General features: G+C 53.4%; 1 protein-coding gene across 2 annotated transcripts in view; it reads left to right on the top strand.

Annotated features, from left to right (window-relative positions):
- Positions 1-22,924, top strand: part of Rbfox3 (RNA binding fox-1 homolog 3) — a 401,184-nt gene that overhangs the window by 202,678 nt on the left and 175,582 nt on the right. For both annotated transcript variants that reach the window (XM_055592148.1, XM_055592149.1), the window contains exon 3: positions 21,707-21,816. The gene's annotated coding sequence lies outside the window, so the exon portion shown is untranslated. The remainder of the gene's footprint in view (positions 1-21,706; positions 21,817-22,924) is intronic.

Raw genomic sequence — 22,924 nt, 5'->3', positions numbered from 1 at the left:
GACACACCTGAACACACATGGACATGGGTACTCACAGGAACATACAGACACACCTGAACACACATGGACATAGGCACTCACACAAACATAAAGACACACCTGAAAACACATGGACACAGGTGCTCACAGGAACATACAGACACACCTGAAAACCCATGGACACAGGCGCTCACAGGAACATACAGACACACCTGAAAACACAGGGACAGAGGTATTCACATGGAAAAAAGCACTCACAAACACACATGAAAACATGTAGATTCACACACACATCTAGACATGTGCACGTGTATAAACACCCCCAAACACATGGACACATGCACAAATACTCTGAAACATATGAACACGTGCATACACACTCTAAAAATATGGGCACATGCATGTACACTCCAAAATACATGTTACCATGCACATGTCCAAAACATGTGGACATGTATATGCATGTCTGAAAATGCACACATCCCAAAGTATGCAGGTGGATGCCCATTGTCCTGAGAATATGCAGACTCATGTGCACATGCCTGAAAACACATGCTCTCCCAACACACAGGATGGCTTTTACCCAATCCCCTGCCTCACCATGAAAGACTTCATACGCTGCATCCCTGGCTCCGTCCGAAACGCTGCCTTGGCCATCTGTAGAGAACACCTACTGTGTGCCCACCCTTCAGAGCTGGGGCCACCACCCTGTCCTCAGCTTACCCACTCAAGGAGAGGCCTCACAGTAGGACAGACATGGTGATGTCACTACCTCCAGAAGCCCATGGAGGGATGAGCAGAGGGATGGGACAAGAACCATGAAGGCCAGTGAGGGGTAGGCGAGGAGCCAACACCAAAGCATTCGGAAAGACGTTAGTCACCTTAGAGGACAGTCTGTGTCAGCAGGATGGGCTGCTCAAAGCCTGCTGCTGAAAAAAGAAGCCCACTGTGTGCATCTGTGTGGATCGGACTTGTAGGGAAGAAGACATGTTTGCTGTGTACCAGGCCAGGGAAGGCTCCATGTGGTTTCACAAGTATAGGCTCACAGACACCTGAGAGAGCCTGTTACTGCTCCTGCTTCAGAGAGGGTGGAAACTGAGGCTCGGAGGAGATGGGGACCCCAGAGGTGCTCCCCTGGAGAGCAGGCTGTCTGCAGACTGGGCTCCACAGATGGCTTCCAGTCGATGCACAGCGGTGCTTTCAGGGGGAGCTTCTGCAGATCTCCCAAAGTTAAGAGCTGGTGCGTAGGACCCGAGGAGGTCTTAGACAGTAGACACAGAGCTGAGCTATCAGGACACCATTTCAAGATTCCAGACACAAGGGACACAGCATGGGTGCCTTGAAGAGACAGAGAGGGTAGCAAAGGCAAGGTGCGGCAAGCCTCAGAAATCCACTAAAGTGACTCAGGAGCCTGGCAGTGCCATGATGTGTGGGTACAGTAGAGCAGGAGAAGCATCAGGCATGATGAGGCCACCCAGCCATTCTCCCATGCACCTGCCGGGCATGGAAACCCCAGCTGGGCAGACAGGGCTGAGGTAGGCTGTGATTTAGGAAGTAGTGTTGTGTGTGTGAAAGAATCCCAAAGAGGAGAGACAGTGGGAAAAGCCATCTCTGCAGGCAGAAGGCAGCAGGAAAGGGCAGCAGGGTGGACAGTCTGCTGGCGATCAGGAAGGGAGCTTTCATGGAGGGATGGACTCTGGTCTGTAGGGAAGGGTGCTTTGGCATCTGGAGAAGGGACAGGCATGGAGTCAGGCCAATACTGCAGAGGAGGAGGGAAGGGGAGTGCCAGCACTGGGAGCAGCGAGGTAGAAGGGTGGGGTGGATGAAGACTGGAGTCCTGACGGCTGCTCCCCCATGTAGCAGGGCGCTACCGTTTGGAAGGAATGTTTGCTGTCAGATCAACCCACTAGGTCACAGCATATCCTCCCCTGGGGGCCTTCCCCCCTTTCTGTAGTCCACCTCAAAGTCTCTTTGTAGACCAAGGGACCTGCTGAGCTGGTGGCATAGTGCCAGGGCCACACGTTCTGAACGGAACAGGGGCTTCACTTGCAGCCTCCTAAGTGAGGATTTCTGCCACACTGCTCTTCTTCAGGCTGTCCTGAGTCTCTCTCTCTCTCTCTCTCTCTCTCTCTCTCTCTCTCTCTCTTTCTGGAGTGAAGATAATGGCTTCAGATGACATGACACCAGGTATTGATTTAGGGATGAGAATTAAACAGTTCTGTGTCTCTGGAACAAAAGAAAGTGAAGCGATCACCGTTCACGATGCCCGGGAGGCTGCAGCGACAGAGCCAGTGTGGGCAGCCTCCCATTCTTTGATGAAAATGCTGTAGAGAAAACATCTCCCAAACTCTTTGATGGGTGCAGCCCATACCGAGGCCATGGGGGTAATTTTCTGTGTGTTAATGCGGTTTTTTGAGGGTCATGCCTTCTATAGTGAAGGTTCACAGCCCACAGCTACCCTTGTACTCTCTCTCTCTCTCTCTCTCCCTCCCTCTCTCCCTCCCTCTCTCCCTCCCTCTCTCCCTCCCTCTCTCTCTCCCCTCGCTCCTTCCCTCCCTCTCTCCTTTCATCCCCATCCCTGACTCTCCCTTTTCCCCATCCCTCTTCCCATTCTGCCTTATTGACTTGGGAGTTCAGGTGGGTTCCATGTCTGCCATCTTGCCAGCACCCTGGGGCCTGCTGTCTGTTCTTCAGTCTCCCACCCCGAGCAGTGTATTGATTTCTCACAGAACACCTCCCTGCCAGCTGTGCTCAGCTTGCTCCCTGCCTTGCTCAGCAGCATAAAGAAAAGAAGAGAGCAGCGGCACATGGCTCCTTGCCCCCCCCCCGACCCCACTAGCTGCAATCCCAGCCTAGGAGCCTGGAGATGGTTCTACTGGATGTCAGAATTGCCCCCAGAGGACAGCAGATGAGGGTGAGGGAGTGGCCACTGGGGGCTGCTGGAGGCAGCTTCTCTGGCTCTCAGGTGACTGTGAGAAGTAACTGGCTAGGAGCAGAGGCATCGAATAGTCTCCTGGTGGCCTACCTAGACCTGGACCTGGGAAACAGCAGGGCAGAGGAGTATCATTGGTTTTTACAATTGGGTCTCAGTTGAGCCTGCAGTGGACACCGATGGCTTCTTGAAGATCAGGAAACTAATTTAAGAGAGCTGGGACCCACACTGTCCCCTCAAAGAATCTACCAGGGGCCTTAGCTGATATGGGAGTCTATGGCTTCCTGGACAATGACAAGTATGTATGACTGACGAGGCACTGTACGCAGGCCATTAAAGATTGGTCATGATGGGCAGATCATTTAAGGCTGGCTGTGGTAGGCAGGCCGCTGAAGAAGGGCCACAGTAAGCAGTCCTCTGAGGTTTGGCCATGATGGGCAGGTTATTGAAGGTTGGCCTTGTTGGTCAAGACATAGAAAAACTTAGCCCAGAGAGTATTGCTCACATTAACTATGGCCTAGACCCTGGAAGGACAAGATAAAGGAAAAGATCTTGACATGGTCCCTGTCTTCTGGGGGCCTCTACAGGACCTGCTGTGATGACATGTGTCACAGGACTCTGAACAGGGCTTGGCACAGGGAGCTCCAGGAGTCCTGGGAGCCTAGTGAGCTCCAAGCCCATGGCCAGGTGGACTCACTCAAGCTCACCCTGGGTATGACACCCACCAGAGGCTTTGGAAGCAGGAAATGGCTTGATGTTGGGCGGGATACACAGAGTGGTCCAAACTAATAATAATAGAGGACCATGCAGACCCCAAGGGGCCAGTGTCTGTAAGGAAGATGGTGGGGATGAAGAGGGAAGAAGAAGTAGTTAGAAATAACTTCCTGTCCAAATTCTAGAGGTGTGGCATGGTGACAGGCCTCCTGCCATCTAAGGAGCTCAGGGCTTGGTGCTCCAACAAACAGACACAAGAAACAGCCCCAAAACGCAGTTCTTGCTTCTCTCCTGGGGTAGGCTGGCCACCCAGGAATGTCCCACAGGAGTCCCATCCAAGTAGCCACGTTCAGGGGTAGGCTGGACAGGCTGTTTGGAACCCCAGGCAGAGGTGGAAGTGCTGCTTGCTGATATGCAGGTCAGATAATGACAGGTAACCTTGGGAAAACATAGTCAAGGTTAACAGGGCAGCATGGAACACAGCAGGAGAAAGTGATGGGTGCACCCGGCCATCCGGTGGTTAGCAGGGAGCAGGAGTACGTGCTGACTGCAGAGGCCAGGGCTGAGCGTGGCAGCAGGGACTGCAGGTGCAACCTGGCACATGACCACACGACACTATGGCCTGCATGTTGACCGCTTTGCTCTCAGGCAGTTTCCCATCCAGAATCAAGAAGCAATGAGAGAGTGAGGAGAATCAGACCTCTACCCACGCCAAGACTCTGCTCCTGATGAAACCTGTGGATTCCCAGGCAGCAGACAGAACCTACGGAGCCACGAGAGATTACTTAATGTGAAAAGGAAGCCATGACAACATAGCATCATTGGGAGACAACTGAAGTCTATATGAGGAGCCAGGCAGAGCCCAGAGGGTTCTGGGTACTCCCAGCGAAATCCCAGGGGAGAGCCCTTTGCCTAAAGTTATCTTGCTTTTACTTAAATGAGGGTCGGCTGAGCCTCCATCGTGAATTGGAGTCTTGCAAGGGAAGGCTGTTCCTGTCTTAAAGTGGGGTCAGCCTCAGATGGGGTCCCAGTGAACTCTCACAGGTCCGTAAGCATGTATACATGTGTGTATACACACACGCTGTGAACACAAGCACATAAGAAAACCTGCACACGTAGACACATGAGTAACATTTACACATGTGCTTTCTTACCTATAAGAGTCCTGGGGTTCACATGCTAGTCAGTTTGGGAGATGACTTAGCCATATAGGCAGAGAAGACAGACAGACAGATGCAGTCTCGCTCACCCTGCTGGGTAGAGGCTATTTGTGGTCTCCGGTTCAGGTGTAAACAGACATGCTACTGGACACTGAGGTTTTTCCTCCCACACTGGTGAGATCGGAAAGAGGGATCCGGCCCCAGGGTCTGGCAGGCTCTCGGAAGGTGCTCTGTGAGCACCTGACTGAGACAAAAGAGGAGCAGCTTCTCAGAGAGCGAGCTGCATGAGAATGTGGGGAAAACAGTGAGGAGCCCAGTCCCCCCTCCACAGGGACTGGGAATCTCTGCCTTCCTTCCCATTCTCTGCCCCCCAAAGTACGCCAAGAGGCCAGTGTCCATCCAGGACGGAGGAGGTGGGCAAGGTGTGGAGACGGTAGGCTGATCCGCAGAGCCGCTCCAGAAGAAGCAGGAGGGAACACAGAATAATTGGAGTAATTGCCGAGTTATCTACTGGTGCTTTAATGGAGGCAGTTCTGAGGTGATTTGAGTTGATGGTGTGACCATAAAACATTGTCAGCAGAAATTGTCACCACAGGAGAAGTGGCCTCAGATGAGACACTTGCAAGCCATCCTCCCCCATGGTCTGAGTTCAGCTGTGGTAGAGGTCAGTGCTGGGGAGCCATGGGAAGGCCATAATGGGCTCCACATTAGATCACACGTTAATGAAGGTGATGATAATACTAAGAAGGTAGGAGGGGAATTTGCTTGCAGACAGCAGAGTCAGCCTGGAAATAATAGAGAGCTGAGATTCTCCTGTGTCCAAGCCAGAGAGACTCATGGGAAGGTCAGAGCTGGTGGGCACAGCTCTCTCTCGAGACCCTCTGTTTGAAGCACTGCTGTCCTGGGGGGCAGGCTGAGGGGCTGGGATGGGAGACGGCCCCTCGTCCCTGCAGACCAGCACCTTCCTCCCTGCCCCTTCTCACCTTGTCAGCCCCGCTCAGTCCTTGCCTGCTCAGGCAGCCTGTGGAGGCAGTTCTCTGCACACATGCCCTTCCCAGCGGGAGCTGGCTGCCAGGGTCTAAGCTGAAGCCCTTGGCTGCCCAGTCTCAATCCCTAGGCAGCCATGGAGGATTTAATTTCTCAAAGTGCAAGAACCGGCCATCCATCAAGCTGAAGCCAAGTGTCTCAGGGTACAAAGCTGCTCTCCTGCCCTCCCCTTGCTTGGTGCCAACAGCTTTCCTGAGTCTCCAAATTCTGGAACCCCAGTGTCCTGTCAAGACCCACATACCACTAATGCTCAGTGGCTCAGGCAGTGTGAGGTGCCAAGGCTTCTAGGACCACTGATACCCAGAGCGAGCTGTTCAAACGCAGCCAATTCTATGCCAGCGAGGTAACAGGAAGCATGATTGTAAATTCTGCTCTTCAGGCTTACAGTGCTCTAAATCCATTTGGGCAGTTGCTGGGAGGTCTGGGCGGGGGCATGGGCTGGTTCCACCACCTATCAGATGTGCTGGTGAAAGGGAGAGACAGCCTCTCCATGCAGTGGACATACGTGGACATACGTGGTCTGCACGCGGATGCCCCCGTGGTTGAGGGCTAGCAGATGACATCACAGTCTGCAGTCAGAGGCTGAAGACATGGCTGGTCATGGAAACACTGTGTGGGCCTACAGAGCGTGCTCTCTCCTCTGACCCCAAACGTGGAAGAGCATGCCGTACGTCAGACTCACAGGGTACTTCCACCTCCTTCTCCTGTTCCTCTCCTTTGCTCCGTTGGCCTGGGCCTCTTGGGGATACTTTCCCCACTGCCCAAATGGGTGACGTCTTTAATGTGTAATGTGTGTGAAGAGGCAGAAATATAGTGAATGAATGGCTGGGGTGAATGCATGCAGGAATGAATGGATGGATGGATAGATAGATAGATAGATAGATAGATAGATAGATAGATAGATAGATAGATAGATAGATAGATAGATAGATAGATAGACAGATAGAGTCTCAACAGAAGTCCCTACTCCTACTACCATGTTCCCACCAGGGAACTTCAGGCTCCTTGCAGGAGACCTGGGCGGGTGTCCTTATATCAAGGTTCTTGACTAGAGTCTTGGAACTTGAGCTAGAGAAATTGGCTGGCTGAATTCCTTTCCACGGAGGAGTTTGCAGAATGGTCACTGCTTTCTTTGACTTACATTCTAACCCTCTCTTCCCTGGCTAGGCAGGGTGTCTGTTCACAGGGATGAGGGATGGAAGAAAAAGGAATCTGGGAGCACAGGAAAAGCCCAGGCTAGTCCCCAGGAAGGAAAGAGCTCAGATTGGGCAGTGCTTAGAACATCCCATGGTTAGCAAACACTGAGGCCAGGAGAGCCCTGAGTGCCAAGCCAGGATGCCTGAGCGTGACCCCAGTTTGACCTCTGTAGGTCTTGGTGCCCTTACCCCTAATGTGGAAATAAGAACACCTGCCTTTACCCACCGCCGGGGGCTCTGTCCAGACTAGCCTGGAGATCTCAAAGTGCTGTGGAAATGGGAGGATCTTTTCCAGGGGACAGAACCTGGGGACCTCCTGGTCACATTTGCATGCCATGGCCATGTCTGAGAGTGGGAAGCTGGAAGCAGTGTCTGGAGTGCTAGGGAGACGAGAGTCAGTAAGTAAAAGTCTTTTCCATGAAGACTCAACATTTGGATCCTGAGCAGCCACATCAAAAGCTAGGTGCAGTGGACCCTGGGACTGTGGGGAGGGGCTGCTAAGGATGGAGACCCCAGGCTTATCTGGCAGTTAGTGTAGCCAATCAGTGAGTTCCTGGTTCAGTGAGAGACCTTGCCTTTACCCCTATCTACCTCCATCTCTATCTTAGAGAGAGGTAGATGAAGAATATAAATGTAAGGAAGATACTGATATTTACCTCTGGCCTCTACATGTAAGCGAATGTATACATACTCACATGTACATACAACATACATACATGCATACATGTAATGTCCTGAGGTGCTGAGAGGGGCTGTGAGAGGGCTGGTGGGGAGAGTGGGCACTGCTGTGGGAGCATGGCCACTTGGGCTGATGAGCAGCGCTCAGGCCGAGTGGTGCAGACAGACCTGGCTGCAAGCCTGCAGCTCCCTGCTCTCACCCGTATCACAGGAGCAGCCTGCAGAGCACCCGCTCAGCTCCTGACCTGAGGTCTGCTCTTCCCCCACCCCTGTGCACATAAAAATCAAAGTGAAGGGTGGCCAGGAAGACCCAGATGTCGCTGCACGCTTTCCAGGCTGTCGGTAAATCTCCACTAGTCCCTGCGGCATCCCAGCACCTCTTATTTTCCTCAACACCAGTTGCAAGAAATCAAGACTCACAGTACAGGCAGAGACAGTGAAAGGCTGATGGGAATCTGCTTTGTCAGGCCAAGCCCCCCCCCCAACCACTCCCACCCTAGCCTCACCCTCAGCACCAGAAGCAGCAGGGGTTCTGGAGACAAAAAAAAAAGAAAAAAGAAAAAAAGAAAAAAGAAACAACAGCCTAGAAATACATAATTGATTTCCCCTCTCGCTAGTTCCCAACATGGGCTTTTGGGTGGCAGAGAAGGTGGCTGATTAGAATATCTCTGAAGAGGGCAGTGAGTTATGGCAACGGACACTCTCCTAGCTGTCTCTCCCGCTCATAAATCTATCCCCCTCTGAAAGTGCAGATGGTCCATAATCGTCCATCATGTGGAGTTCAGCACCGGACAGCTCCCGGGCGGGTTTTTCCTCCGAGGATCTTTTTCTGCAAGCTAAACGGAACTGTGACTCCACGCAGCCTCTCCCTGTAATGGAGTGTGAGCAGATCTGCCGTCAGGAATGATTTAGGAGGGGATGGACAATAAATATCCAAGAGGTTGGAGCTCAAAGCCAACAGGCAGCGGAGGAGGACACCTTACCAGGGAGAGGGAGGAGCTACCCTGGTGTACTTACCTTATGGAGTGATTTTTATTTTTATTTGTTTATTTATTTTGTGAGAGAACAAGGTGATGTCACAGGAAGAGGTATCCCTCAGGTGACTTTTTCAGGAAACCTTTCCCTTCCATTCCAAGGAGGACAGAGGTCAAGGGGCCATTTGGCTGGGGAAAGTGTAAATCTCCTACCACCTTACCTGTCCCTGCAAGTTGGCAGCCATTTCTTTTGAAAGGATGGCTGGCCACCTCCACTGTTTAACTCACAGAGCTGTTGACTTTCCACTCATGGTTGCCTGACCCAACTGTTCCTTATCTTGCCATCTTCCCAGTGGAAGCTGGGCACAGGAAGAGAAGAGCTCACACATAGCCATTTCATGTTCATTCCACTGTCTCCTAATCAGAGGCGGCACCTGGAATGGGAGCAGAGGCAACTCTGTCCAGGGTTGGCCCCAGGATCCCCGAAAGGCTTTGTTCTGGTTGGGGCTCAGTTGCCAAGCACACTACAGCTCTTTGGTGAGAGGGAGCTGTAACTAACCATTGACAGAGGACAGTCATTGCATGCACGTAATGCCCTGGACTGAAGACAGGCGTTCATGGCTCTCCAGCCCCCTGTCTCCCAGTCCTCTCCCTGCCTTGAGGCAGAGGGAGTGAAGGATGAGGGTGATGGATGAGCATCTGCCTCCTCCTACAGGTGCCAGTCGCCTGCCAGGTGGTACCTGTAGCTGCACTGCAGGAGGAGGCTGCAGCTCTCTCTCTCTCTCTCTCTCTCTCTCAGATCCTACTCCCTCCTCCTGTGCCCTCTTCCCACACAACAGATCTCCAGGCTGGGGGCAGGGTGTTCCCAGATTCACAGAGCTTGGGGAGGTCACAGTCCAGACACCTGCAGATCCACCTGCAAGAAAACTTACCAACACTCGCTGTCCATGTGAACACAAGAGGGGCTGCCTGGAAGACGTCAGAGGCCAGCTCCGTGCCCTCCCTCGTAGAAGGGACACTGCCAGGGGGAGGTCCAGTACCCGAAATGGCTTTTCGCTAACCCTCGAATATAGAATTCACCTCAGCACCCTCCCAGGACTTCCCAGAGCAGAGCACATATATACACATGCACTCCAGATGAATCCTTGTGGCACCAGTGCATGGTGGGTTCCTCTGGGAGCCTGGAGCATGGGGTGTCATTCCCTGCAGTGACCAAAGCCCCTAAGGCACCATCCTCTAGGCCTCCTGCAGGCCGGTGAGTGGCTTCCTCCCCAGTACCCCACATCTCCGGGTCAGAGGAGAGATAGTCCCTCCTGACATAGAGAAGAAGCAGAATGTAGACCTGCCCTGCTGTGTGGCTCCCTGAAGGGAGCTAGAGAGGAACAGGTGAGTGTCCTCTATACCCCCAAACCACAGAAGCCCCTCCCAGAGATGAGTCCCATATGCTTCTGTTGTCAATAAGCCCAGGCTCTCTGACAGTGACCCCTCCTGCTCCCCTCTCTGTCCCCTTCCCTCTGCCATCACATCTCTTCCCCGATAACACAGGCTCCAGTGGTGATCATGTGTGACCATGTTTTGGGGGGAACCGTCACACCTGTACTCTGTAGAGAAACTGGCCATAGGTGTTTATGCTTTGTAGAGCTTTTATGACTCTGCGGGCCTCAGAGTGGGCATGGGCTGGGCAGGACCGAGGACAGGGAGAGTATTAGGGCTTTTCCCAAAGATGTCTTCAGGTTCACTTGCCTTTTCCTCTTGACATTAAGAAACTGGCGTCTCTTTCAGAGAAAACATAAAGTGGGAGGCTCCAAAGCCCCCTGGCACTGTAGATGGGATCCACCCCTTCAAAGACCAAGGCATCCATGTCTCTAGGCACCATTGTGTCATTGGAGCTCAACAGAGCTTGAAGCTGGCTGTGTTTCCAGCGCACAGAGGCTACACATCCAATTCTTGGACAGTGTTTGGTGGTAGTAAGGCAGGGCTGGCCCAGGGTCTGCCCTTCTGGGACCTGTAGACACCTGTGGATGACCTTCCCACAAATGTGGCACACTTACCCCAGAATCCAGTGTGGCTCCCAGCAGAATGTGCCTGAGTCTCTTGTGTGGAGTTGGTGGCTCCTGGAAGCTGGAAGACGTCACTGTCCACTTGCAAGCGATGGCGTTGACTTGGGCTGCAGTTGGGAGCTGTTGCTGTCTCCCTGAAGCAAGCTCGCTGTACACAGTTGAGTTCTGTTCTGAGGTTTGAGGCTCAGGTAAACATGCAGGGACAACAGGCCACAGAGGCCACAGCCACAGGCCAGGCTACAGCAGGCCCAGGGCAGGCTCCTAGCTGTGCTGCAGAGGCTGGCAGGCGGCTGATCCCTGCCCATGGGCAGGATGTGGAAAGGAAGCTATGCAGCAAGAACTTTTCCCAGAAGGAAGATTGTTCTAACATGGGGGAGGTCTGCCAAGGGAAAGACAGTGTGGGGAGCTGGTGGGCAGGTTAAGAATAACCCCGGCTCTCCTGATGGAGGCAGAGAGCAGGAGAAAGCATGGGTGGGACGCCCTCCCTCTGTCCTGAGAGTGGAGAGCGAGGTTCTATTAAATCCTCACCTCTGGCCATGAGCTCCCAGGGTGGGCCAGGCCTCTCCTATTCCAAGAGTCACATAGTTTCTTCAAAAGAGACGCTGCCCCAGAATCAGGAATCGGGAGATAGTCCACCACAACATTCTGAAAAGTCCACTGCCTCTAGGACCCACCAGCTCCTCAAATAGTCTGGCAGGACACAGGACAACACTCACCATCCCAGCTGACCCTGGGGTCCTCGAATGGTGTCTGGCAATGGGTCCTCAGGCTAAGCAGAAGCAGTAGATCCAAGAGGCGTATGTGTATGTTCATATGTTCATGTGCACATATGAACATGTGTATATATATACACACACACACACTTGTATGTATATATGTGTTCATCCATGTGTATATGCTTAGGTATAAGTGTGTGCATGCATTGTGCATGTATATAAATGTATGTGTATACATGTGTGTGTCCTGGGCCATCGCCACTTAGGCTGGCCAAGAGGGCCTTGATGAGCAAGGTCCTATCTCAAACACCAGCTTCCCATGACCTTCCTCTCCTGCCTCCTCCTTTACACATCCAGCATGTCAAAACTTCTGCCCCTCCTGCCAAGGATCACAGAGCCAGAGCCCCTTTCTGTTTTGGTGACATTGTGTGACTTTTCTTCCTTTCTGGCTCATATATGTCAAAACTTTGTGTTAGGGAAGAAAAGCAGGGGAAGCCATGTGGGAAGTAGGTCAGCTGGAAATCAACAACCCGCCTGTAATTAAACCTGCATTCTCCCTGGAAGAGCCAAAATCCAGTGGGTGGCTTCCCTTCCCTGTTCCCACCCCCGCCCCTCCCCTCCTTACAGGGCCAGGTTCCAAAGCGCAGCTCTTCATATGAAACCTCCCAATGAAAGCTCATTAGGCAGACGACGAAAACAGCCCACATTGGGGTGCATGCCATCTCTCAACTCTCACGGAGAGAGGAGGTTGAGCACAGAGGCCCTGATTGCAAACCTAGTGTTTGCTGTTTTTGTTTAGTGCCGCTCCCTGGCTCACGCCCTCAGCAGTTCTGTGTCCTGGATTTTAACAGTTGATTAGCAGCCTCCTCCGTGTTGGAGTTCTGATGATCCATGCTGGTCCAGGTCTCACTGCCGTGTCTCAGGCTCCTCCTTGGCCTCTAGTTAAGCAAATAGCACCTGGAACCTTGGGATTGTTGTGCTCAGAATGCGTTTATTCCACTCAGGGCAAGAATTGGGCTTAGTCACCAAAAGGGCTCCAGCTGACAGTGCAGAGCTGGAACGAGGCAACTCATAAACTTACCAGCAGCACGCAGGGGACTCTAGAGGTGGGAGGGCTAACGGCCTGCTGAAGACTGTCAGGATCCCTGTGACAATTGGTTTAGAAAGAGGGATTTAAAAAGCAAACAAACAAACAAAGACATTTCTAGAAGAAGGCAAAGTGCTAAGCTTAACTTGTGATCCTAGAAAAGTCTTCACAGAGCTAAGGGGAGGGAGTTGATGTGTGGCCAGCATGTGGACTTCCCACAGCCAGAGCAGGGTCTGCCCTCGGCCATCATCATCTCCTCGATGCCAAGAAACTGGCCCTGGAGACAAGGAGACTTGCCTGGCCTCACCTCGTGGCAGGCACCTCCTTCATCTGTGGGTTCCCTGAGAACAGCTGCTTAATTAAGGGGAGCTGAAGTTGAAGGGTGCTCAGAGAGACTGTCCATGCCATGGTAGCTCAGGAGGTGGTACAGCCATGGACCCTGATGTGCTCAGTTCGGCAAAGCCACCCCAGCAAGCCTAACAACAGGGTCTTCACCCGATCCGGCAGCGTCTTTACATGGAGGTTCGAAGGGCTAAGCAAAGCCCACGAGCAGAGCACTGCGTGGATAGTGGCTTCCTCAGAGCCCGTTCTGTTTGCGAGATGGTCAGAATTTGATGCATCGGGTCTGGTTGGGAAAGTGTGCAGACTCTGGAATAGGAATGTCCTGGGTCTGCAGTTTAGGCCAGGCCACATGCTGACTGTGTGGCCTTGAACGAGTGGCAATTTGCAGCCAGTCTCCCCGTCTGAATGATGGCTCACTAGCTGTAGGGCTGAGGGAAGGAGGGCTCGCTGAGCCTGGGGGAAGAGCTGGGCCCCCAGTTGGTCCTTGGGAAGCGTTAGGTCTTTCCTTGAGGCTGTGTGAGGGCCTGTGTGTGTGTGTACATATATACAAATATATGCATGTATGTATATGTATGTATTAGTGTCAGTGTGTGTCAAAGGCTGTGTAGTACATAACAACTATCAAGGTGTTATTTTAGTTTATCTAAAATTGCACATTTAACTGGGCATCTGATAGTTTTAGTGTTAAATTTACTGTCATTTCACTTATAGAGCTAAGTCAAAAGCAGCTCATGCCTCGTTCCATCTGCTCCCCAACCCGGGCGCTGGGCTGTCATCTCTACAGTGTTATCTATTTGACGTCTGGGTCACTTTTGCTCTTTTGCTAAGCCAGGTGTGGTGGCACACACACACCTTCACCTCAGGAAGCTGAAGCAGGACTCTTGGGCCACAATGACAAGTCATGTCTACAGACAAACAAACAAGTCTGCCAGAGAGGTAAAGGTGTTTGCCGCCAAGCCTGATGGCCTGCGACCATTTCCTGGGGCCTACGTGTTAGGAGAGGCCTGACTCCTGCAAGGTGTCCTCTGCCCTCCACACTTGCCATGACATGTGTATGCTGCCCCCCCCACCCCCACACCAGGTAAATGCAATAAAAGCATTTAAAACCAGCAAACATTTGATCTTCCTTGGTACCTCATAGAGTGTGTAGTCACTGTTTCCTGACTCCTCAGACATGTTCCTTTTGCTGCTCTGCCCCAAGGACCCACTACAGTTCTTTCTCAGCCCTTAAGCCACCGCTATCCCCAGAGACCCCCTTCCCTTATCTGTCCAATCCCATCCCACGGACCCCCCATTTTTACTCCACAAATTACACCCTGGTCCTCCCTGCCTGCTCAGTGGGTGCTGTCAGGCCCTGGCAGGTTCAGGAGCCAGCAGCAGGAGGCAAAGACACTTGCAAAGAGGAACTAATAGGAAATGAAATAGCTTTTCTCCTCCAAAGGCCCCTCCCTGCTCCGCCGGCAGACCCACCCTTGCGGCGTGAATTGTTTCCAATCCAATCTCGTGTTTATTGAAGTTCCCTCCAGGGTAAGCTCGAGAGATGTCTCCCCCAGCCTCGTAGAGTGGCCTTATTTACCAGAATCCCCTCGGCGTGCCATTTAAGCATCTCCATTAACATTTCCTGCGTCTTGCTCATTGCAAGCGTGGGCCCTGGGAGACCTCCGGGGTGGCGGCACAGCGGCGGCCTGCAGGAACGCAGGGCTGATTTTAATTGGTTTGAAACTGCCGCTGTCGGCCACAGAGGGGTCCCTTTGCTTGAGTAATGACCTGGAATTTGATCACAAGGCTTTTGTGAGTATGTAACACTGGAAGTGTAGCTGCGTGAGATCAAGGCGTGTATCAGGTTGTGCGCAGGCTTAAACCCTGGAAGACCCAGCAGGTTTGAGGTGTGACCAGAAGGAGGCGCTACTGAGAGTTTCCAGCGGCTTGTCCCAGACTTGATTGCATGAGGGCAGTTCTGCAGGGATGATGGGAGATCCCTGTACCTCCAGGGAGCCTCTGGTGACAGGTCATTCTGCCAAGCATCTCAGGATGCTTCTGTCCCCACCCCTGTACCCCATCCTCACGGGGTGGAGAGTCACTGCTGACTGCTGGGGTTTCTTATGCACTTGGGAACCTCTGCTTGAGAAGGAAAAGCAGCCAGGACCCCACGCTATACTGTCTAGCGTCCTGGGGGTGGGGAAGGGGGTGGGGTCTGCCCAGAGGACAGAGGCCTGGGTCGCCTACAACAAAGATGGCAGGGAGGGTTGGGCTCCTGGAAGCAGGAATGGTCTTAGTCTAGGGACCATCACCTGGAACAGGTAGGCTGTCCCGCCTGCGGAACTAGTTATTGGGTGGGACTCGAGAGGGGCCCTTACCTGAAAGGCAAAATGGGCGAGAAAGAAGAATGGGACCAAGCTAAATCTTGTCAAGGTCCGTTTATTGAAAGCCAAGGTACAGAATATAAAGGAGGGAAAGGGGGGAATGGGGAGGGGGAAGGTGAGCTGTTAGAGGGAGGAATTCGAGCTGGAATTTGCATTGACTCCAGCTCAAAGGTGGGGGTCTGTTGGTGCAGCAGTCTGAGGGCGACTGTCTTGCAAATTCCCTCAGTAAGCCTTTTCTGCGCTAACCTATTCCTGTCCTCTTGAGTCAATGTTTTTCTAAGGGAGGAATCCTTTGGCTTCCACCTCAGGGTGGGTCGGAGGGACTCTCTGTCTCTGACTCAGAGTCAGTCTAAGAGATTTCTCTGGCTCCTGGCTCAGGGTCAGTCTTTGACAGTAGGCGTCCTCTGGCTCCTCCCCGATCTCACTGACACACCCATCTCCAGTCCCATGACCACTAGAGCACCAGCCAGACCCACTAAGCTTCTTTTATTTATTTATTTTCTATAACGGGATCACTCAGTGTAGCCCTGGCTAGACTAGAACTTGATATGTAGACCAGGCTAGCCTCAAACTCAAAGAGATCCAACTGCCTCTGACACCTGAGTGCTGGGATTAAAGGCGTGTGTCACCATTGCCTGGACTCTATGGAGCTTCTGGGTGTAAAGCCTCATGTTCTGGCTGATGTCCTCATAGGCTGATGCGCAAGCCTGACGCACTCCCCCAAAGGCCTGAAGTCTGACCACAGAGTCATCAAAAAAAAAAAAATTGTGGAAGTTTTGATAATTATAATAAGACATCAGAGCTGGGCTTGGTAGCTCATACCTGTGATCCCAGCAGTAGGGGAGGCAGAGGCAGGATGAGTTTGAGGTCAGCCTGGTCTACAAAGTGAGTCCAGGGCAGCCAAGGCTACACAGAGAAACCCTGTCTCAGAGATAGATAGATAGATAGATAGATAGATAGATAGATAGATAGATAGTTAAAACCAAAACCAGGCATAGCAGCAGCGGCATAAGCCTGTAATCCTAGCATTGGGAGGTGGAGGCAAGAGGATCCCTGGGGAACACTGGCCCGTTAGCCTTGATGCGTCAGCAAGCCCAGGCAGGGGCTTGTGTTGACCGCTGACCTCCACACGTGCATGCACCGGGACAAAGGGTAAAAGCTCACATAAGTGTGTAATACACACATAGAGAGAGAGCTTCCATTACATGAATAACATGCCCTTCTCAAGGCCACTCATACAATACCTGTCTCTAACTTCCTTCTTGCATTGGGCGTGAACCATGCTTTGTGGTATCCCTGGCCCAGCCGATGTGTCTTTGGCCCGCTGGTTGGCAGAAACCAGCCTGGAAGCCTGCAGTAGCCCTCCGCCTACTCTTTCACTGCTGTTCAGTTCTTGTAACGTGTGGCTCTTTTGGGGGGTGGCTCTGGGAGAACCTAGGTCCTTGTTTCCCGGTGCACTGGGCAGTGAATGGCTGCTCTCAGGATCTGCCGGCTCCTGCCGCTACCACCCAACACGTGGACCAGCCGGGACATCCTGCCTTGCTCTGCCCTCACTGACACTTGGCCTCCGCCAGCCATGCCAACACGTGTGCGCTCAGGAGCAGGGAGGGCACCCTGCTGAGCGGGGCTGTTGCCCGATCCCTGCTATTTCCTCTGCTCCTGGGAGGCTCGGTGGTCCTGCCTGCTCCTGGGGATGCCCTGTTGCCCCGCCTGCCTCCCTGGCGCTCCAGAAGGTAGCCTGTCCTAGGAAAGCATTTACGATAACGTGTAAGATGAGTCCTCTAATGTCAGCACATGGTGGGGAGCAGGAGGTCTCAAGTTCAGAGTCACTGTTGTCTGTATAGTGATTTCAAAGCCAACCTGGGACATGTGAGGACCTGCCTTCTCACACACACACACACACACACACACACACACACACACACACACAGACTTTGGGGACTTCCTGTTATGTCCTGTAGCCTGTGCCCCCTTCCCCCCTTGTAAGTCTCTGCAGCTATGGCTGACACGTTGCTCAGAGGCCATGACCTCTCAGATGGCCTGACCCATGGCCCCACTCGGCTTGTCAGGACTGCAGACATGAGGGACAATCCCAGGAGAGGAGTCAGGCTCCTCCGTCTGTGGACTCAAGCAACCACAGATTGAAAGGGTCAGGAAAAATCTACCCGAAGTGTGTACAGATCCCTCCCTTTTTTTTAATTGTCACCAGTCCCTGAACAGTTCAGCTACTTACACACTTTACATTGCATCTGTTTCATAAGCAGCCTGGTGAGGGTTCACAGCTTACTGGGGGGCTAGGGTGATCTTGGGGTAGGGAGTGCTGGCTATGCAGAGTGAGGAGTGGATTCAGGTCTCCAGTAGCCAGGTGAAAAGCTGGACGTTGGGGTACATGTGGGAGGATGGGCAGGGTTCATTGCCAATGGGTATGTGGTGGGCTCAGGAAGTTGAGAGTAAGCCCTGCCCTCCAAGTAGAGGCGCTACTGCCACAGTGACCCTGCTGGGGGGCTAAGACACTGCTCCCCGCATCCACCTCCACCCTAAGCAGCTCATAGAAGGAGCCAGGGCTCTGGACAAGTGATGTAGTCAGGAGAACTGCAGGCCTGGCCTCCTGTGGTCCATGGTGCTTTCCTAGCAGGAAGAGACAGGACCCCACCTATCCTCTGCCCTTTCCTCAAGGCCCTGATCCTCTGAGAAACATGAAGGCTTTCTGTGCATTCCCCTGCATGTAGACAAGATAGCACTGGCTGTAACCCAGTATGGCTCCACCTGGTGCCTGCCAGCAGCCTTAGGGTATGGAGCCAGGGCAGGGTGATGCAGTGATGGATGAGAGAGTGAAGCTACGCTACGTGGAACCCCGCACACTAAACCTTAATGCCCTCTGAGGTCAGCACCAGCCTTCCCTTCCAGTTTTAGAAGTAGGAGAAGGAGCTCTTGGGAGTTGGTGGTCAAAAAGTGGCCAGTGCCAGCAAGAGCAGGGCAGCAAAGTCATCTATCCTGGACTCCCAAGAGCTAACAAAGTGCAGGCTGTGTGTTTTGGGGTGCCTCTCCCCAGCATTCTGAGGTCGTCCCCTGGGACTTCACCCGTGGAGGCTGCAGAGCCACAGCACGGTCGGTCCCTTCCGGGTCTTCACCTGCACTCTGCCCAGGGAAGACTCCAGGGTGTAGGGACAGTTTATTGGGCCAATAAAATCTCAAGTACACAGTTTCTGAGGCCCCTGAGGTTTACCTCCAACAGAGGCCAAGGCTTTCCCAGCCTGAGTGGTCTGCTCTTTAGAAAGCGAGGGTTAACAACAGCTGACATCTCCCGAGTCCCCATCCAGGAAGGCGCCTGTCACCCAAGAGCGAGCTGTGCTACAGCACCCACCTTGGGATGCTGTCCTGTTGTGTCCTGGCCTCCAGCCTTGGACACACAGAGAGAGACTCTGTCTCCTCCTCGAAGGGTCTAGCCCTGTAGCACCTACTCGCACACCCGCTGTGAAGAGGGCACACAGCTTGTTCTGTGGGTATCTCCTCTCGATGTCTTCCTGGAAAATCTCCCCATCCCTGCTTTCAGCCCAGCCCCATCCTTGCTCTTTTATCATCCCAGTCTGCCTAAGTCCCGCAGGCTCCACCTTGCCTTGCTGTGCTGAGGATCGATGCTGAACACACTTAGCCCTAGTACGAGGCACTCACTGTGGCGTCTCTGCGTTGTAGCTATTGGCACATTGTTAGAACTGAGAAGCAATGGGATGTGGGGGGGTGTGGCACCACGAGGGAGCCCAGTGCAGAGGGGGTGGCTCAGGAGTGGGGCAGCTCAGGCAGAGTGTCCTTGCTACAGCCTTGCCTGACTCCATAGTCAGGATTGCCAGTGTCCAGACTTACAACTGCCAAGCCCTTCTCCCCAAGCATTGTGGTACGTGTTTTCCAGTCTCCTTTTTCCACTGCTGAGGCACAGCCCCAACTCCTGCAGGAACGCAGGCAAGCGGCTTTTCTAGTCTCTTGACTGACATGACCTATCTAAGAGTCCAAACTGGAAGAAGGCTCAACAGGCCCAGGGGACAGAACCAATTGGAGCCAGCCGGCCAGCCAGATGGCCAGACAGACTGATAACTGATCTTATGGAGCTCAGGAGAAGGCTGACTTGTCCAGATTCTGTAGGGCAGGGTGGCTCAGTGGGAGTTGCCAGGCCAGCAAGTCAAGCCCACCTCACTCTACTTTCAGATGACTAGGTCAGACCCACCTACATCCTGGGACTCATCTCTCATGAAGGGATCTGGTCATGGATGTCCAGTCACCCAGAGAAAATTCAGACTGTGTTGGAATGCACGGCTGGGACCTTGCCAGGTGGACACCATAGCTGACCGTCAAATGTTCCATAGCCCCAAGGCCTGGCCAGATGAGCCTGGCAGTGAACTCCTATAACGGGACGCTGCCCACTGTGTGTGTTACACGACTGTTAGCTTTCATGAGATCGTGGAAGCTGAGGCGGTGTGAGGGTGGCTCAGCGCTCCACCTAGGATGGCAGAATGCATTCCCTCTACAGAGACCCCCAGGCCTGGGCAGATGCCACAGGAATGTGGGAGGGCAGAGGGAGGTTTGAGGTTTTTAGTTCAGAAACCGTTGAGAACCCCAGTCCTGTGTTGTGTGGCCCTCAACAGGTGGGAAGGGGCAGCCAACCAAGGGGGAGAGAGGGGGAAAGGTTGGCAGAGCCCTTGATCTGGTGACAGCACACTCCAGGAACACAGCAGGGGTCCGGTTCAGACAGGCAGGCACCTGTACAGAGGCCTGCAAGGACTCCTGTGTGCAGAGGGGGGGGAAGGTGGGACTCATGAGGGGCGGAAGCACAGCTGACTGTGAAGAGCCTGGCTCTCTAGGAGTGTGAACTTAGTCTGGAAGCCTTGAGGGCACCACAAAGGCGCCAAGAAACTCACACCTCCGTGTGTGTGTGTGTGTGTGTGTGTGTGTGTGTGTGTGTGTTTGTGTGGTGCATTTGTGTAGGTGCTTATGCATATGTGTGAACATGCATGTGGAGGTCAAGATCGACAGTAAGGGCCCGAGGACAACTGTACTGTTCGTTCATGAGTGAATGCATGTATTCGCCATGTGTTGAGTGCCACCGAGTGTGGGTGCTTTTCAGGGCTCTGAGAACGCTGTGCAGTGTTAGGAAACTGTCAGTTCCGGCGCCTGGCATGCTCACCTGCTGTGATGGTGCATGGGCCATGGGATGACAGGGCAGAAAGGGAAGAGGCAGAGAGGCCCCTGAGTGACAGGACACCTGAATGAGGAAGCAGACGCTGTCAGACACCTGCAGGGCTCAGGGAAGAGCATCGAGAGTCAGGGCAGCATGTGCAAGGGTCCTGAGGTCAGGTTGGCTTGCTAGGCCAGGTGAGGTGGTTGGTACAGGTTGGGTAAGGAGGGCTCAGGAGGGGGGGCAGGGAAGAGTCCACAATTTGGGTGAGTCTGCTATGCAAAACCCCTTCCCACTTGCAAGTGTCTAACCCACGACAAGCTGCTTGAAGAATGGAAGATCTGGACTGCTCTGGTGAGGTACCACACATTTGCTCCTCAGAGTTGCAGAGACTGGAAACCCAAGTTCAAGGTGTAGGTGGACCTTGCATCAGGCTTATCAGAACATGCAGGAAAGGGGACCCACACGGAGGTGCACCCCTCATGGCTAATCATCTGTCAGGGCCCTCTCCAAACGCTCTCAAGTCAGGCATTGGGAATTGATCATGTGGCTGGGGTGGGGTCGGATACACCAAGTACAGCCCAGAGAAGGCCTGTATCTACCCACTGAGACAGTCCAGCAGAGAGGCAGGACCTGGGTCTCCCTGGGCTTAGGTCCACACTCTGATGCCAGGCTGAGAGCCATTGCGAGAGCACCGAGATGCAAGCAGTGAGAGGCAGCTTGGTATAACGGAGGGTGTCTGTGGCTGTCTGGAGGGGGCTCTGGCAGGTTTGGATAGACGGGCAGCCTGGCGAGGCTCCAAGGCATCGTTGGTAATGATGGGGTATATGAGCTTGGTGGTCCCTTGGGTGTGACATTGGCGCTGAGGTTGAGCTCAGTGCTTGGTAGCAAAGGTGGGTAGTGGAGGCGGCCCTGAGCACACAGACTCATAGGGGCTGTGCTGGCTGGAAAGGAGAATGGGTCCCTTGTGGAAGACAGGTCAGAGGGAGCATCCATCGGTGGTCCTCCTTTGCCAGCGCCTCCTGTCAGGGTCCCCACTGGCACCCTACTTCTGATCCATGATCACCTTTCAGCTGTCGCCTCTGACCTCCAGAGCCATAGCTGTCCAGCAAGCACTTGGTTTCCGCCTCCTCCCAACCCCTGTGCTTCCTCATTCACAGCATTCAAAAGACACGGCTCCCACTGCACTGTGATATTTTTAACCAAGAACATGGGACAATATGCATCTGATGTCTCTCAGATATCAGAGGAGACTGAAAATTCTTTCGTTCTCTTGTTTTCCTTTTCAAAGGCAGCGTGAAGTCGGAAGTACCCAGGGGAATTCCGCCAGCCTTCCCCAGAGCTGGCCCACAGGCCTCTTTGGCGGGAACCTGTCCCAGGAGTGGCCTGTTCTGCAGACAGGTATGTGACACTTTCTACTCTGCCGTGGCTGGTTCTCGGTGGCCAAGGGTGGCCCGTGTGGGCAGGCGGAGGGAGGGCAGGTGACCTGAGAATGGGGGTCAACAGAGCAGAGCCATGCTCTGCCCAAAGGGGTGTCCACACTGTCCTCTCCCCTGTGGATCCACCTCCCTAGCCCCTCCCCCATGTCGTTCACCTGCCCTTACCCCTCCCCTCACTAAAATGCAAATCAGCATGTACATAATAGATAATTAATAGACTGATCAGCCAGCAAGGGAGGTAAGTAGATAAATAATTTTAATTATCCTTGGGTTGCTCATAAATTCCCTCACTGCCTTTTTATTAAACTCTGTTTACAAGAGTCATTTATATTCCGTGTCACTGTGCCAAGCTCTCCCCCTCCTCCTCCTCCCTGGCTCCCTCCAGGTCTGACCTAGAGTGGAATCACACTGTGTGACCACAGCTCTGCTCCTACTGGGGCCCAGGTCTCAAGCACAGGGAGTGAAAAGCTTTGCCCAAGAGTGCAGGCTGTGCAGCTAGAGGAAAGATGGGCTCGGCTTAGCCCAGGCACTCCCACCCTCTCTCCCCAGTGTGGCTTGGGCCAGCTGGGAACCTTGGTTACACTTGGCACCTGTGCTGTGGCTGTGAACTCATTCTTCTCCCCGGGGATGCCCTTGGCCTATGAATAGCCCTGGCGGAGCTTCCTCGGTACTCCGAATGCCAGGAGAGAAAGCGGGTTAATACACACAGAGCAAAGCTTCTGCAGAGAGCCAGCGATGCTCTCCACGAGGTATGGCTGGGTGGAGCCCCCAGGAAATGAGGATGGGAAAACAGGCCCTTCGTCCTTCTCCACCCCAGGTACCCTAGCCCTGATTAGTGGGTCCTGGGACCCATGGTGGTGAACGTGCCAGCTTTCCATGGAGCTGAAAGTCAAGGTGGTGCTGGAGGGAGGCGGTGTTATGAGGAGGGCATCTTTCCTTGGGAACCTTCCTCATGTATTCTTTGCCTCTAGTTCATTGTGTTGGCGTCACCTCATCAGCATGCAGGGAGCAGAGGGAGGTCCTGGATGGCTGTGGCAGGGGCTTGATCTGGTCCTATCCCAGACCATAGG

The sequence above is a fragment of the Psammomys obesus genome, unplaced genomic scaffold, assembly GCF_907164565.1.
Source record: "Psammomys obesus unplaced genomic scaffold, mPsaObe1.curated_primary_1811, whole genome shotgun sequence".
NCBI classification, from domain to species: Eukaryota; Metazoa; Chordata; class Mammalia; order Rodentia; family Muridae; genus Psammomys; species Psammomys obesus.
The sequence above is the reverse complement of the archived record's forward strand: the minus strand, read 5'-3'. Positions and strand labels throughout refer to the sequence as shown.